This window comes from Crinia signifera, chromosome 5 (assembly GCF_055691185.1).
Source record: "Crinia signifera chromosome 5, ASM5569118v1, whole genome shotgun sequence".
Taxonomy (NCBI): domain Eukaryota; kingdom Metazoa; phylum Chordata; class Amphibia; order Anura; family Myobatrachidae; genus Crinia; species Crinia signifera.
In genome coordinates this window covers 116,778,901-116,793,102 of record NC_139221.1, presented here as the reverse complement: position 1 = coordinate 116,793,102, position 14,202 = coordinate 116,778,901, and the positions used below count along the sequence as shown (strand labels likewise).

Below are 14,202 nucleotides of genomic sequence, written 5' to 3'. Positions count from 1 at the left end.
ACAATCATGCAAGCATGCATACATGCATGCATCCAACCAAGCAGGCAGAAGGGCAGCTAGCTAGCTAGCTTTGGGCCGCTTATTGTAGAGTTGTGTGGTGTCCATGGTGCTGATCTCCACTACTATGTGTCCCAAAAATTTGGGTGCCGTGCTTTGCTCGGTCCCTATTCGGGTTATCGCTTCTCGGCCTTTTGGCTGTCGATCAAGTGTAGTATCTGCTGCCTTGGTCACAGCTGGAGGCGATTGGGGGTTCTTCATGCTGGAGGTCCCCTGAAAACGGGAAGGCGAGTTGAAGGATTGGAGGTTGATCGTGTCCAAGATGGTGCGCAATACTTTTCGATTGGAAGTCAATTTGGCTCTGAGGAAGAATGTCTGTTTGAAATTTATCATGGAGGAAATTTTGGTGAAGGTAGCTGGAATTGAAAAGAATGAAATTTTTTGTCTGCAAGATTTTCAGAAAGTCGGTATGTACGATATTACCTTGTACAAGATGAATCGTTGTCTTGATGCCTGCGGGAAATTAAAAGACTACATTAAGGGGGCCTACCTAAATAAGCTGAAGCCTGCCTAAATTAAATAGCTTAGTGGCCGTCATGGAGGGAATTAAGCTCACTGAACTGTTTTTTGCTCTACAAAGGCCTATGTATGTGCATCTTTATGATCCATATACAGATGTGAATTTGGTCATATCCTTTTTGCTGCAATATTGTACTGCGATAAAAGGAGGAGAGCGTATGAAAAATTCCTTTGGGATTTTTAATGGCAAGATTAAGTTCTTTGTCAAGTTTAAGCCAGAGCCCGGTGGGATAGGAGGGGTTAAACATCCTCCAGCAAGTTTCAACATAGGAGGGAAACGTGGTTTTTTGTACTATCCAGGCCAGCCTACATATTGTAGGAAGTGTTTTTCTTATGGACATGTTCAGAGCGAGTGTTCAGCAGAAAATGTAGGAAGTGCAAAAAAACAGGGCATATGGCTAGTGAATGTCCAGAAATATGCAAATGTGATATATGTGGAGCTGCAGATCATATGGCAAGGAGCTGCCCTGTCTTTAAAAAGCAACAGGAAACGTACACAGAAGGTAATGATTCAGAGAAGGAACAGGTTGTTTCAGAAGTAGAAAAGAGTGAACCTGTTGAGAAAGAAAATAAAGTGGAAGTGGTTGAGGAGGAGATGTGTATGCCAGTGGACTTATCTTATTGTTCTAAGGAGGAGGGCATGGGAAAGTCAGCTAAGATTAAACCGGAAAAAAAGGAGAAGAAAGTTGAGAGTTGGTCTGAGAGTGAATATGCGAGTACCTCAGAGGGATCAGAAACAGAAAAGACACCGTATGATGGAAGGAAAATTGCAGTTATTCCGAGGTCTGTGCTTAAGGCAGTAAAGACAGAGATTTTGGAGAAACTGGGATTTGTACCATGGTCCCTTCGGAGAGATCATTGGGTGATCCCAGAAGGTTTTAAGCCTGCAAAAGAGTGGGTTCCAGATTTTTCAGAAAGAAGTGTCTTTTGTGGATAAACGTTGATAAATTTGGGTATATTGTTTTGGAAATATTGTTTAAAATGGCCCCCAGGCTTAGTGTTTGGGGTGTGACTGTTTGGGGAGGTGCATTGGAATGGAGGTGTGTTTAATGCAAATTATGTTAGTCTCTGTAAGTTAAAAGGTAAAAAAAAAAAAATCTGTTCTTATCCGTTTAATATCTGATATGCCCCCTATCTGGGGGCCATATATTAAATGGATTTTTAGAACCGGGAGATGGAAGAAGAGCTTGCTCTGTCCACTCCATGCATTGACCTGGTATTGCAGTACTTCCATGACCGGTGCACCTTTCCTAATCTGTCATCCAAAAATAGTATATTGCTATCCTTCAAATGTGCCTTTTTGCATCTGTAACGCTCTCTTTTTGTTGCAATTGTCATATGTGTCCCTTCTTCAATTGCTTTGGGGCTTTGCAGCACCTCTTTTATTTGCAAATGCATGCATTTTCTATTTTGAACCGTTGTGTATAAATATTTGGAAAGCTGGCCTACAGTGTATCATTTGCTGTCTACTTCTTGTCTCCCTTATTTTTACTTCCAGGTATCAAACTGATTTCATGGTTTGGGGTACTCCACGGCCAAATTCTGCATGTGTGGCCTACCTAAATAAGCTGAAGCCTGCCTAAATTAAATAGCTTAGTGGCCGCAGCGACCTTCCAAAAATAACTGGGAACACTTCCTCACTAACCTGCTAACTTACTAAAGCAAAATCCTACTTAATCACACCATTTGGAATTTTGGACCCCTTCACAATTTTAAACAGAAACAATTTTTTGAATCTAAAAACCAGCCGCTTTTAAACAGGAGATTTTGAAACTGTTTTACACTTGCACTTTGGACCACGATTATGCACGCCACCTCCAAAAAGCAATGTTCATCCAGGATGCTAGGCTAGCACAGGAAGTGATGTCACAATGGTCCGCTTGTGATGTCACAATGGACCGCTTTTGATGTCACAATGGGTCGATTGTGATGTCACAATGGTCCGCTTGTGATGTCACAATGGGCCGATTGTGATGTCACAATGGTCCGCTTGTGATGTCACAATGGGTCGATTGTGACATCACAATCGCAGCAAAAAGCTCAAAACAAAAGCTGTCTGCCAGGAGGCTAATGGGTGTGCACAAATGCCAACAGTAGAGGTGGAGCTCGTGTTAACAGCAGAGGCGGAGCATATGCAAATTCGGACTTACCCTGCTACCAAGAAATAAAGGCTGCAGTGTGCCCGCTTGTCTCCTAGGCAGGCCCAGGGGTGTGCAGGAGTGCAAGTTTTGGTAGGCCTAGGCCACCTAGCTAACAATCATGCAAGCATGCATACATGCATGCATCCAACCAAGCAGGCAGCTAGCTAGCTAGCTTTGGGCCGCTTATTGTAGAGTTGTGTGGTGTCCATGGTGCTGATCTCCACTACTATGTGTCCCCAAAATTTGGGTGCCGTGCTTTGCTCGGTCCCTATTCGGGTTATCGCTTCTCGGCCTTTTGGCTGCGATCCGAGTTTAAAGCTCGGCGTAGCCAGGTGGTTTGAGTTTGGGGGTCCTTCGGCGGGACCCCCAGGACGTCGAGGAGGGACCGTTTTTTGGACCGAGGAAGGAGCAGGCGAGAGGAGGATCTCAGGATGTCGTCCGTGCAGAATACCATCAGAGTGCAGATCGGGAGAGAAGTGCAGAACGGTCATTTAAGGTACTTGGTAGAAGAAATCTTGGAGGGTCTAATGAAGGTACAGAGAAGAGAAATTTTTTGTATACAACAGGTTACAAAGGAGGGTGTTTTGGATGTGACTTTTGCACAAAATGGAGTCTACCATGATGTGCTGACAAGGTATAAGCAGGAAGAAGCGAAAGGGAACCCTGTTTTACAGGGGGTTACTTTAATTCCTGAATTGAGTGAGGAAATTCCCCTTACAATACACTTATATGACCCCTTTGTAAAGTTGGAGAAAATCTTTACCTTCTTAAGACAGTATGCAAGCTCAGTAAAAGGTGGTGTGATGTAAAAAAATATCTGCAGCATTTTTAATGGAAAGTGTAAATTCTGGATAAGGCTTAAAACAGATGAGGGGGGCAACACTTGCCATCCACCAGCTATGTTTGCTTTTGGGGATTTCCGTGGGTTTTTTTTTTTACCCAGGGCAGAGTTTTGCCGAAGGTGTAAAAAGTATGGACATAAAAATGATGACTGCAGAGGTGAAAAAACCTGTAGAAATTGTGGCACAGCAGGGCATGAGGCTAATGAATGCCATGTGCCCAAGAAATGTGATCTCTGTGGAGGTCAGGGCCATGTGGCAAAAGACTGCATGAAGGATGTGTATGAGAAAAAGAAAGGTAAAAATCCGGAAGAGTATGCAGAAGAAAATGCAGAAAAATATGAAAAAATCAAAAAATCAAAAGAAGAGTGGGACAGAATGCAGGAGGAAGAAAGAAGAGCTGCAGAAGTGCATATGGAGGAGCAAGTGGCTGTTAAGGCTGAATTAAGTGATAATAGATCCCCTCCAAGCTGCCAAGTACCGGAAGACCGCATGGAAAGGGATGGAGAATCCCCGCCTTCTCCAGTGGTCACACCGTTTGAATCCCCAATGAGTGAAGAGCAGGATGAGGTTAATTTCAGCCCGTACAATCTGGACACAAGTCCAGTGAGCTCAGAGCAATCTATGGACACGGTAACTAGCGGGGACGTGGATGAGCAGCCTCCCGCTCGGAGAATGGATAGTCCGGACACAGACTATATGGACACACCACTAGATTTGAGAGATGTGAAGTCGGGAGGCAAAGCAAAGAAGCCAAGGACGGAGTGGGTGCCGTACAGACAGGAGGAAAGTGGGCCTGAGGAGGTGGCGCATAGACAAGCATCCAATGATGACTCCCTCTTCAGAGAGTTGGAGAGGCAGATGGGACCTTATACCTCAGAGTCGCGAGGCTCAGAGAAAGGAGACAAGACGTGATTGTTTTCCTTATTGACATGATTGCTAAAGGAGGGAAAAAATAAATCTCCTAAGCAGTGTGGGGGGGAAAATAATGTGGGGATAGTTTCCATGAATGTTAGGAGCTGCAAAGCTCTGAGTAAAAGAGCAGCAGTATTAGAGTATGTGGAAAAATTGGAAGGGGAGATAATATGTCTTCAAGAATGTGGCATAATAGAGGCCCCTAGAGCTTCTGAATGGAAATGGGGTTATAGTGTGTGGAGTGGTTCAAACGAAAATAAAAATGATGGGGTGGGGATTTTGGTGAAAGGGAATGTAATTAAAATAGAATCATATACAATCATTGAGAGAGGGAGATGTATCTTAGCTGAGATAGATTATAGAGGGTGGAAGTTCAATTTAATCAATGTATATGCACACGTAGATAAGAATAAAAGGAAAGCACTGTTTGAGAATTTAAAATATTATTTGTTAAGGAAAAAACCGGTGGTGATAGTGGGGGATTTTAATTGTGTGTTAGATAGAGGCATGAAGAGGGGTATGAATGAGGTAAAGAATGATGTTACGAGTGGAATGTTGCATGGTATGATTGGAGATTTTTCACTTACGGATATGGGGAAAGAATGTGGTGGAGGGAGTGCGAATGTGACATACAGAGCTGACAGGGATGATTGAGTCACGTCTGGATTATGTGTTTGTATCGAGTGAGTTTAAGAGTGAAAGTTTTGTACAAATGAGGGTGCCTTTCTCGGATCACGATTGCATAGTGTGTAAGGTGATATGTGAGGAGAGTGGAAGATATGGAAAAGGCATATGGAAGTTGAATGTAAAGTTGTTAGATAATGAAGAGGTTAGGAATTTGTGGTGTGTTATGAAAAGTGGAGGAATGAAAAGAAAAATGATGTATGTTTGTTAGAATGGTGGGATTGGGTGAAACGTGAGATTGGGAGATTTTTTAGAAAATATGGATATAAAATGGAAAGAATGAGGAGAGAGAAAGACGTGTGGATGGAAAAAAGAATGGATTATTTATATTGGATGCGGGAGTGTGGGATGGATGTTAAGGATGAAATAATGGAGATGAGGAATGAATGTAAAAATAGAATGAAAGAAAGGGGCCGGCAGATTGTATATAGAGCGAAAGTGGAATGTATGGAGAAGGATGAGAAGTGCAGTCGGTTTTTCTTTAAAAAGGTGAGTGGTGGTAGAAAGGATATGGATGTGGTTGTGGATGGAAATGGTGTTGAATTGAGAGGGGAGAGAATGAGAAAGGAAGTTGAAAGTTTTTATGGCAGTTTGTATGAGGAAAAAAGGTGTGATGTAAGTATGGAGAGTGATGTATTGAGTGCTATGGAGAAAAAGGTGGATGAATATGAGTATGATAGTTTGTGTAAAGGTGTGACAGAAGAAGAAGTTAAGAATGTGGTGGAAAGTATGTGTAGGAATAAAACGCCAGGAAAGGATGGTTTGCCGATAGAATTTTATAGTATGATGTGGGATGTGATAGGGGTGGATGTTGTGAGAGTGATGCAATATATGTTTGAGAAGGAAAGAATGAGTTGCACTATGAAAGAAGGAGTGGTTGTGTTAATATATAAAAAGGGTGAAAGGAAGGATGTAAGGAATTGGCGACCGATTACACTTTTGAATCTTGACTATAAGATGTATGCGAAGATTGTGGCTAATAGAATAAGAGGTGTGATTGACCAGGTGATTGAAGAGGAACAAGTGTGTGCAGTGCCTGAAAGGAGAATAAATGAGAACCTGATGTTGCTGAGAGATTTGATAGGTGATTGTATGGGGCGAAAGAAAAGTATGTATGTGATGTCATTAGATTTTGAGAAGGCGTTTGATAGAGTGGCGCATGGTTTTTTGATGAAAGTATTGATATGTATGGGTTTTCCGGCTGATTTTGTGAGAAAGATTAGAAGTATGTATGATGGTGTGAGTAGTAAAGTATTGTTGAATCGATTCCTGAGTTAAAGTTTTTATATTAGATCCGGAGTGAGGCAAGGGTGTCCTTTATCCCCAATTATTTTTATTTGTGCGATTGAGCCCCTGTTATGTATGTTGAGGAAAGATAAGGTGATGAGAGGTTATATGGTTCCGGGTAGTAATGGAAGGAGTGCAGTGGTGCAAGTAGAAAAAATGACTTAGTGGTACTGTGCTGCGCGCCGAAGGCGCGCGCCAAAAAATGGGCGTGGTCATATGACACAAGGGGGAGTGGCTACATGACAAAACTTTATGCACCCAGTGCCAGATATGCCCCCACAGTGCTAGGTATGCCCCCAGTGCCACACATATGCCCCACAGTGCCACACATATGCCCCCACAGTGCTAGTTATGCCCCCAGTGCCAGATATGCCCCCACAATGCCACACATATGCCCCCACAGTGCAAAGTATGCCCCCAATGCCAGATATGCCCCCACAGTGCCACACATATGCCCCCACAGTGCGAAGTATGCCCCCAATGCCAGATATGCCCCCACAGTGCCACACATATACCCCCAGTCTTTTTACGGTATGTTTAGCAAAGCTGCAAAGAAGGAGCGAACTGGTGCAAGAAAACTGCACAACATCCATATTAACTAAAGCAAGTGGAAATAACTGCATGTCATTAGCTGTGTAGTTTGTGGTTACTGCATCGAATGAGTTCTGCAATGCACACATGTTATCCCAGTTACTTACACCCAAGGTGCTGAGATAATGATGTCACTTGCTTAATGTGATCATGGGAACTACTCCGAAATCACAAGGACTCCCCTTTGCTAAAACTGGCACTTTTATGGCTTTTCTTCTGGAAAGTCCCTGTCCGTCCAGAGCACACCGCCGAGCCTCTTCCATGAGAATAGCAAATACTCCCACTGGCAGCTATTGGTCTTCTAACTCTCCTAATCCACCTCTTAGCAGATGCTCACCCTGACCACAGGCGAGGAAAGCATCCCCTCAAGTTAGCTGGCAACAATAGGGAATGAGAGTCTACTTTTGAAAATCAGTTTCAGGGAGATTGCAGGTGTTAGATGAATGCTGCGCACATTTGCAGGAGTATCAAGCTCTGCCCAAGGGGCCACCTTTTTATTGCCACTCAGGTGTGCATCCTGCAATGGCAGGTAAAATCTATCTGTCTTTGTCTAATGCAAAAACAAATCTATATGCATTGGTGTGGGATTCTGTGTTTGTATGTCCCCTAATACCCCATTCACACCAGCCTAAATTCCCAGGTTGAGTCCGGGAACAACCCGGTACTAGCGCTGGTGAGAAAGGTTCCCGGGACAAAATCCCAGGCAAATTTTAACCCAGCTAGGTACCAGGGTTGTTCCCGGGTTCAACCCGGGGACCTGGCTGGTGTGAAAGGTACAGGGTATACTTACACGGGTCGCCATGTCCTCTGTGTCCTGTCCGACGGGAATTAATGCAGGCGGCGGGCGCAAATGACGGGACAGCCGGTGGATGATTATGACGCAGCTCTCCGGTGGCAGTGAGGACGCCGGAGAGCTGCGTCATCTTCATCCGCAGCCTGTCCCGTCATTTGCGCCGCCGCCTGTGTGGATCCCTGGCCTAAACGGAGGACCAGCAACCGGGGTGAGTATTCTCCCCACCTCCGCCGCCATCCCGCCGCCATCCCACCGACTGCCCGCCTCCTCCCCACCTCCTGCCGGACTCCTTCCCGCCCCCTTCTCACACCAGAAAATGCAGGGACATTTCTGGTGTGAATGGGTTCAAACCCGGGAATGTCCCTGCTTGTCCCGTGAACTGAATTCCCGGGTTTGTCCCTGCATTTCTGGTGTGAATGGGGTATTATGAAGGGGAGCACATCCCCGAAACATTGAATAAATAGGAGTGTATTTTTTTGTTGCCGTTACACCTAATATACATAGCACCAAACAACATTATACACAGCCCCTGCATATTACAGCTAGTATACACAGCACAATACTACATTATACACAGCCCCAAAATTACACATAGTATACATAGCACCAAACAACATTATACACAGCCCCTGCATATTACACCTAGTATACACAGCACAATACTACATTATACACAGCCCCTGCATATTACACCTAGTATACACAGCACAATACTACATTATACACTGCCCCTGCATATTACACCTAGTATACACAGCACAATACTACATTATACACTGCCCCTGCATATTACACCTAGTATACACAGCACAATACTACATTATACACAGCCCCTGCATATTACACCTAGTATACACAGCACAATACTACATAATGCACAGCCCCTGCATATTACAGCTAGTATACACAGCACAATACTACATTATACACAGCCCCAAAATTACACATAGTATACATAGCACCAAACAACATTATACCCAGCCCCAAAATTACACATCGTATACATAGCACCAAACAACATTATACACAGCCCCTGCATATTACACCTAGTATACACAGCACCAAACAACACAACCCCCCCCCCTATAACACCTAGTAGTACACACAGCACTATAAAACAATATACACAGCAAACACCCCCCCCCCCCTAACCCTATTACATTACACACACATCTGCTCTCCCAGTACACAACACTCACCCATATTTTTGGATCCTTCCTGGGAAGAACATGGAACAGGCCCCGGGCAGTGTGGTGGAGGGAGGCTGTCCCTCAGCAGGCAGAGGAGCAGGAAGTGAAACTGCAGAGCTGGGCAGGGCTGAAGCACAGAGACCACACTGACAGTGTGGCTGCCTCAGCAGGCAGAGGGCTGGCCAGGCAAGGCTAAAGCACGGAGCAGGCAGAGGAGCAGGAACTTTGAACAGCAGACGGCAGGTAGGGCTGATAGCACGGAGACCGGTGGGCGGAGTCAGCTTCACAGAAGCTGAACTCCTGGCAGCTGAGCCGGGTCACTCTCTCATTAACTGCTATAGCTGACGAACAACCCCGCGGTGCCTATCTGCGACGTATCCCCGGCAGGCCCCGCCCCCAGCTTTACTTACCACACTGTGGCCGGGCGGCAGAGGCCACGCCCCCCGACAATTACATATGCGCGCATGCGCAGTAAGCAGTTCAGGGGGTATTTGTTATGGCGGTACGGGGTACCGGCACAATATGTTTTACTGGTACGCCGTACCACCCCGTACCGCCATACTTGCACCACTGAAGGAGTGTGAAAGTGTAAGTTATATGGATGATGTTGTGATTGTTGGGGAAAATAAGAGAGCTATTAGTAGGGCCAAATTATTAATTGAATTATTTTGTGTAGCTTCTGCATTTAAACTAAATTGGGAAAAGACAAAAATTTAAGTGTTTGGGATTAGAGGTGTGGATGATGAGGGGAGTGAGTATGTGGAGGGTGGGATAAAAATGTTAGGTGTTATTTTTGATAAAGACATGCGTGGGAAAGAAAGTTGGCGTGAGTTGGAGAAAAAGGTGAATGGAAGATTGAATTTTTGGAGATTGAGACATTTGACGATGACTGGGAGAGTGTTAGTTGTGAAAGCTATTATTTTACCTATGTTATTGTATGTTGCATGCGTGTTTATGCCGAATGTGTTGTGTATGAAAAGAATTAATAGAATGTTATTTTTGTTTCTTTGGAATAGGAAAGTGGAGTGTTTGAAGAGAGAATGGGTTATGAGAGATAAGAAAAATGGAGGTGTGTGTTTTCCGAATGTCGAAGTGTATTTGAATGTAAATGTAATTTCGTGTGTGGTTCGTATGATACATAAGGATAGTAAGGCAGCATGTATGTTGAGGTATATGGCTGGGTGGATGTTGGTTCGTTTAAAGTGGTATGAAAGAAATTTGAATGAACCAGTTGCGGATGAGACATGTATGTAGTATAAAAGGATTAGCATCTTTGTAAGGAAGTGGGAATTGTTGAGTGTAAGTAAGGAAGATTGGTTGAAAAGAAAGAATGTGATGTGTTTGTTGAAAAAAAGGGAAAGTATGTGCAATGTGGAAGGATTAAAATCATTGGAGTGTACTGTGGTATGGAGAAATGTGAGTATAGATGGAATGAATAATAAGCAGAGAGATATTGTTTGGATGAGGTTACATGGGATATTGCCGGTTTAAATGGTGCAGAAAAAAAGAGATCTGGTGAGAACGGAAGAGTGTCCGAGGAGTGAATGTATTGGGAATGAAAGTATAATGCATATGATGTGGGTAGGTACGCACAAAAAGTATGGAAGGGTATGGAGAGTATGTGTAGAGAGTTGACTGGAGTACAAAAGGTGATGTGGAAGGTAGCATGTTTTGGATTGGGTGCGAGTGATAAAGTAAAAGAGAGAGTGTTATGGCTAATAATGGTTTGTTGGAATGTTTGTGGGATGTGAGGAATGTGTATGTGTTTAAGAGAGAAAAGATTGAGGTGAATGAATGTTTAATGATGATTTTGTGTAAAATGTATGTATGTTATGAATGGGACAAAAGAAAAGGGGATGATTGTGATGCAGAGGGAATTTGGAAAAGATTGAAATGGAAATATTTAGTTAAAGTGCAGCTTAGTAGGTGGGTGAAAGGATAGTGTTTAGTTTTTAGTTTTCTTCTGGGATGGGTTATCTTGTATTAATTTGTGCTTGGAAAAAAAAAGAGACCCTGATAAGGGTTGGCTGTTTATTTTTTGGATGAGGGAAAAGGAAAACTTGTAAGAATTGGAAAAAAGAAAAGAAAAATATGATAACCATGAATGATGTTTTTTGAAATACGTCTTAAGAAGTCAAGGTGTTTATTGCTCTTCGGAGCATAGACGGTTTTTAAAACCTGAATGGTTTAAAAAAAAAAATCTGTTCTTATCAGTTTAATATCTGATATGCCCCCTATCTGGGGGCCATATATTAAATGGATTTTTAGAACCGGGAGATGGAAGAAGAGCTTGCTCTGTCCACTCCATGCATTGACCTGGTATTGCAGAACTTCCAGGAGCGGTGCACCTTTTCTAATCTGTCATCCAAAAATAGAATATTGCTATCCTTCAAATGTGCCTTTTTGCATCTGTAACGCTCTCTTTTTGTTGCAATTGTCATATGTGTCCCTTCTTCAATTGCTTTGGCGCTTTACAGCACCTCTTTTATTTGCAAATGCATGCATTTTCTATTTTGATCCGTTGTGTATAAAGATTTGGAAAGCTGTCCTACAGTGTATCATTTGCTGTCTACTTCTTGTCTCCCTTATTTTTACTTCCAGGTATCAAGCGGATTTCATGGTTTGGGGCACTCCATGTCCAAATTCTGTGTGGCCTACCTAAATAAGCTGAAGCCTGCCTAAATTAAATAGCTTAGTGGCCGCAGCAACCTTCCAAAAATAACTGGGAACACTTCCTCACTAACCTGCTAACTTACTAAAGCAAAATCCTACTTAATCACACCATTTGGAATTTTGGACCCCTTCACAATTTTAAAAGGAAATAATTTTTTGAATCTAAAAACCAGCCGATTTTGAAAATGTTTTACCTTTGCACTTTGGACCACGATTTTGCGCGCCACCACCAAAAACCAATGTTCAACCAGGCTGCTAGGCTAGCACAGGAAGTGATGTCACAATGGTCCGCTTGTGACGTCACAATGGGTCGATTGTGACGTCACAATGGGTCGATTGTGACGTCACAATGGGTCGATTGTGACGTCACAATGGGTCGATTGTGACGTCACAATGGGTGGATTGTGACGTCACAATGGGTCGATTGTGACGTCACAATGGGTCGATTGTGACGTCACAATGGGTCGATTGTGACGTCACAATGGGTGGATTGTGACGTCACAATGGGTCGATTGTGACGTCACAATCGACCCATTGTGACATCACAATCGCAGCAAAAAGCTCAAAACAAAAGCTGTCTGCCAGGAGGCTAATGGGTGTGCACACATGCCGACAGCAGAGGCGGAGCTCGTGTTAACAGCAGAGGCGGGGCATATGCAAATTCGGACTAACTCTGCTACCAAGAAATAAAGGCTGCAGTGTGCCCGCTTGTCTCCTAGGCAGGTCCAGTGGTGTGCAGGAGTGCAAGTTTTGGTAGGCCTAGGCCACCTAGCTAACAATCATGCGAGCATGCATACATGCATGCATCCAACCAAGCAGGCAGGCAGCTAGCTAGCTAGCTTTGGGCCGCTTATTGTAGAGTTGTGTGCTGTCCATGGTGCTAATCTCCACTACTATGTGTCCCCAAAATTTGGGTGCCGTGCTTTGCTCGGTCCCCATTCGGGTTATCGCTTCTCGGCCTTTTGGCTAGCGATCAAGTGTAGTATCTGCTGCCTTGGTCCTAGCCGGAGGCATTCGGGGGTCCTTCCTGTTGGGGGGCCCCTAGGATAACGAGAGGGCGAGGTAGTGCCTGTATCCTGTGCAACCATGGTTGGGATTCAAAATACTTTCCGGCTTCAGGTCGATTTACAAAAGAAAGACAGCAACAGCTTGGCGTTTGTTATGAAGGAGATTTTGTTTGGAGCAGCTAATTTGAAGATGGAGGATATATTCTGTGTTCAAGATTTTCCGACTACTGGGATTTATGATGTGACTTTGGACGATGACCATTTGTGCCTGCCTGTGTATGAGATATTGCGTGAGTACAAATCCAAACCAGTGATGGATGAAATAGAAGTGATTCCTCTCTTCCTGACTAATGAGCGACCAGTAATAGTACATGTGTACAACCCATACACACCCCTGGATCTGGTAAGATCTTTTCTTGCAAGATATTGTGTTTCTGTGAGGAGGAGGTATACCGCAGAAAAATGCATTTGAGATTTTTAATGGAAAATATAAATTTTGGGTTCAATTAAGGGCAGATTCAGGAGGAATCAGAGGGGTAACACACCCACCATCAAATTTCTCAGTGGGGGGATACAGAGGCTTTCTGTATTACCCAGGACAGCCGAGATATTGTAGATTATGCCTAATGTATGGACATGTACGAGAGGAGTGTCCGAAAGGGAAATGCTGCAGAAACTGCAGACAGGCAGGTCATGAGGCAGGGGACTGTCTTCAGCCAAGGACTTGTGATGTCTGTGGCAAGAGTGGTCATTCGGCTAGAGGGTGCCCAGGTATGGGAAAGGAGGAAGCCCCAAAAGAAAAGGGGAGCAGTCTTTTAAGTACTGTCAGAGCCCCAAAAGAAATAAAGAAGAGATCAGAAAAGAGTACTGCTGGTGCCGTTCCTGCTGGGATTGTGTCAGATTTGGAAGGCATTGATATGTCTAATTCCAGAAGAAGCTAGTATGGAAACTGTTAGTGAAACCATTCTGTCGGAAATGAGTGAGCAGGAAAGTTCTATAATGGAGGAGGAGATGGAAAAGAAAAAACCCAGAAGAGAAGACAGTGAAAATCTGGCAGGGGGGAGTGCTAAAGTTAAGAGAGCTAAAGTAAAGGAGGAGGTGAAAAAGAAGAAAAAGAGAGTTGTGTCTGCAATAAGATTTGCTGATTATACAGAAGAGAAAAAAGGTGGCTTTTGCGTGCTCACTATATTTTTAGAACCGGGAGATGGAAGAAGAGCTTGCTCTGTCCACTCCATGCATTGACCTGGTATTGCAGTACTTCCAGGACCGGTGCACCTTTCCTAATCTGTCATCCAAAAATAGAATATTGCTATCCTTCAAATGTGCCTTTTTGCATCTGTAACACTCTCTTTTTGTTGCAATTGTCATATTCTTCAATGTTCAATGAGTGCAAGTTTTGGTAGGCCTAGGCCACCTAGCTAACAATCATGCAAGCATGCATACATGCATGCATCCAACCAAGCAGGCAGGCAGGCAGCTAGATAGCTTTGGGCCGCTTATTGTAGA

The 14,202-nt window shown here is 43.9% G+C and overlaps 2 non-coding genes and 1 pseudogene across 2 annotated transcripts; all 3 read left to right on the top strand.

Moving 5' to 3' along the window:
• Positions 1 to 1,637: 1,637 nt before the first annotated feature.
• Positions 1,638 to 1,826, top strand: LOC146006061 (U2 spliceosomal RNA). Its single transcript, XR_014444103.1, has one exon. It is a non-coding gene; the product is annotated as a U2 spliceosomal RNA (small nuclear RNA).
• Positions 1,827 to 11,180: 9,354 nt separating this feature from the next.
• On the top strand, positions 11,181 to 11,369 carry LOC146006047 (U2 spliceosomal RNA). The gene has a single exon (XR_014444092.1). It is a non-coding gene; the product is annotated as a U2 spliceosomal RNA (small nuclear RNA).
• A 2,464-nt stretch (positions 11,370 to 13,833) lies between these two features.
• On the top strand, positions 13,834 to 13,976 carry LOC146006124 (U2 spliceosomal RNA; annotated as a pseudogene).
• The last annotated feature ends 226 nt before the right edge of the window (positions 13,977 to 14,202 follow it).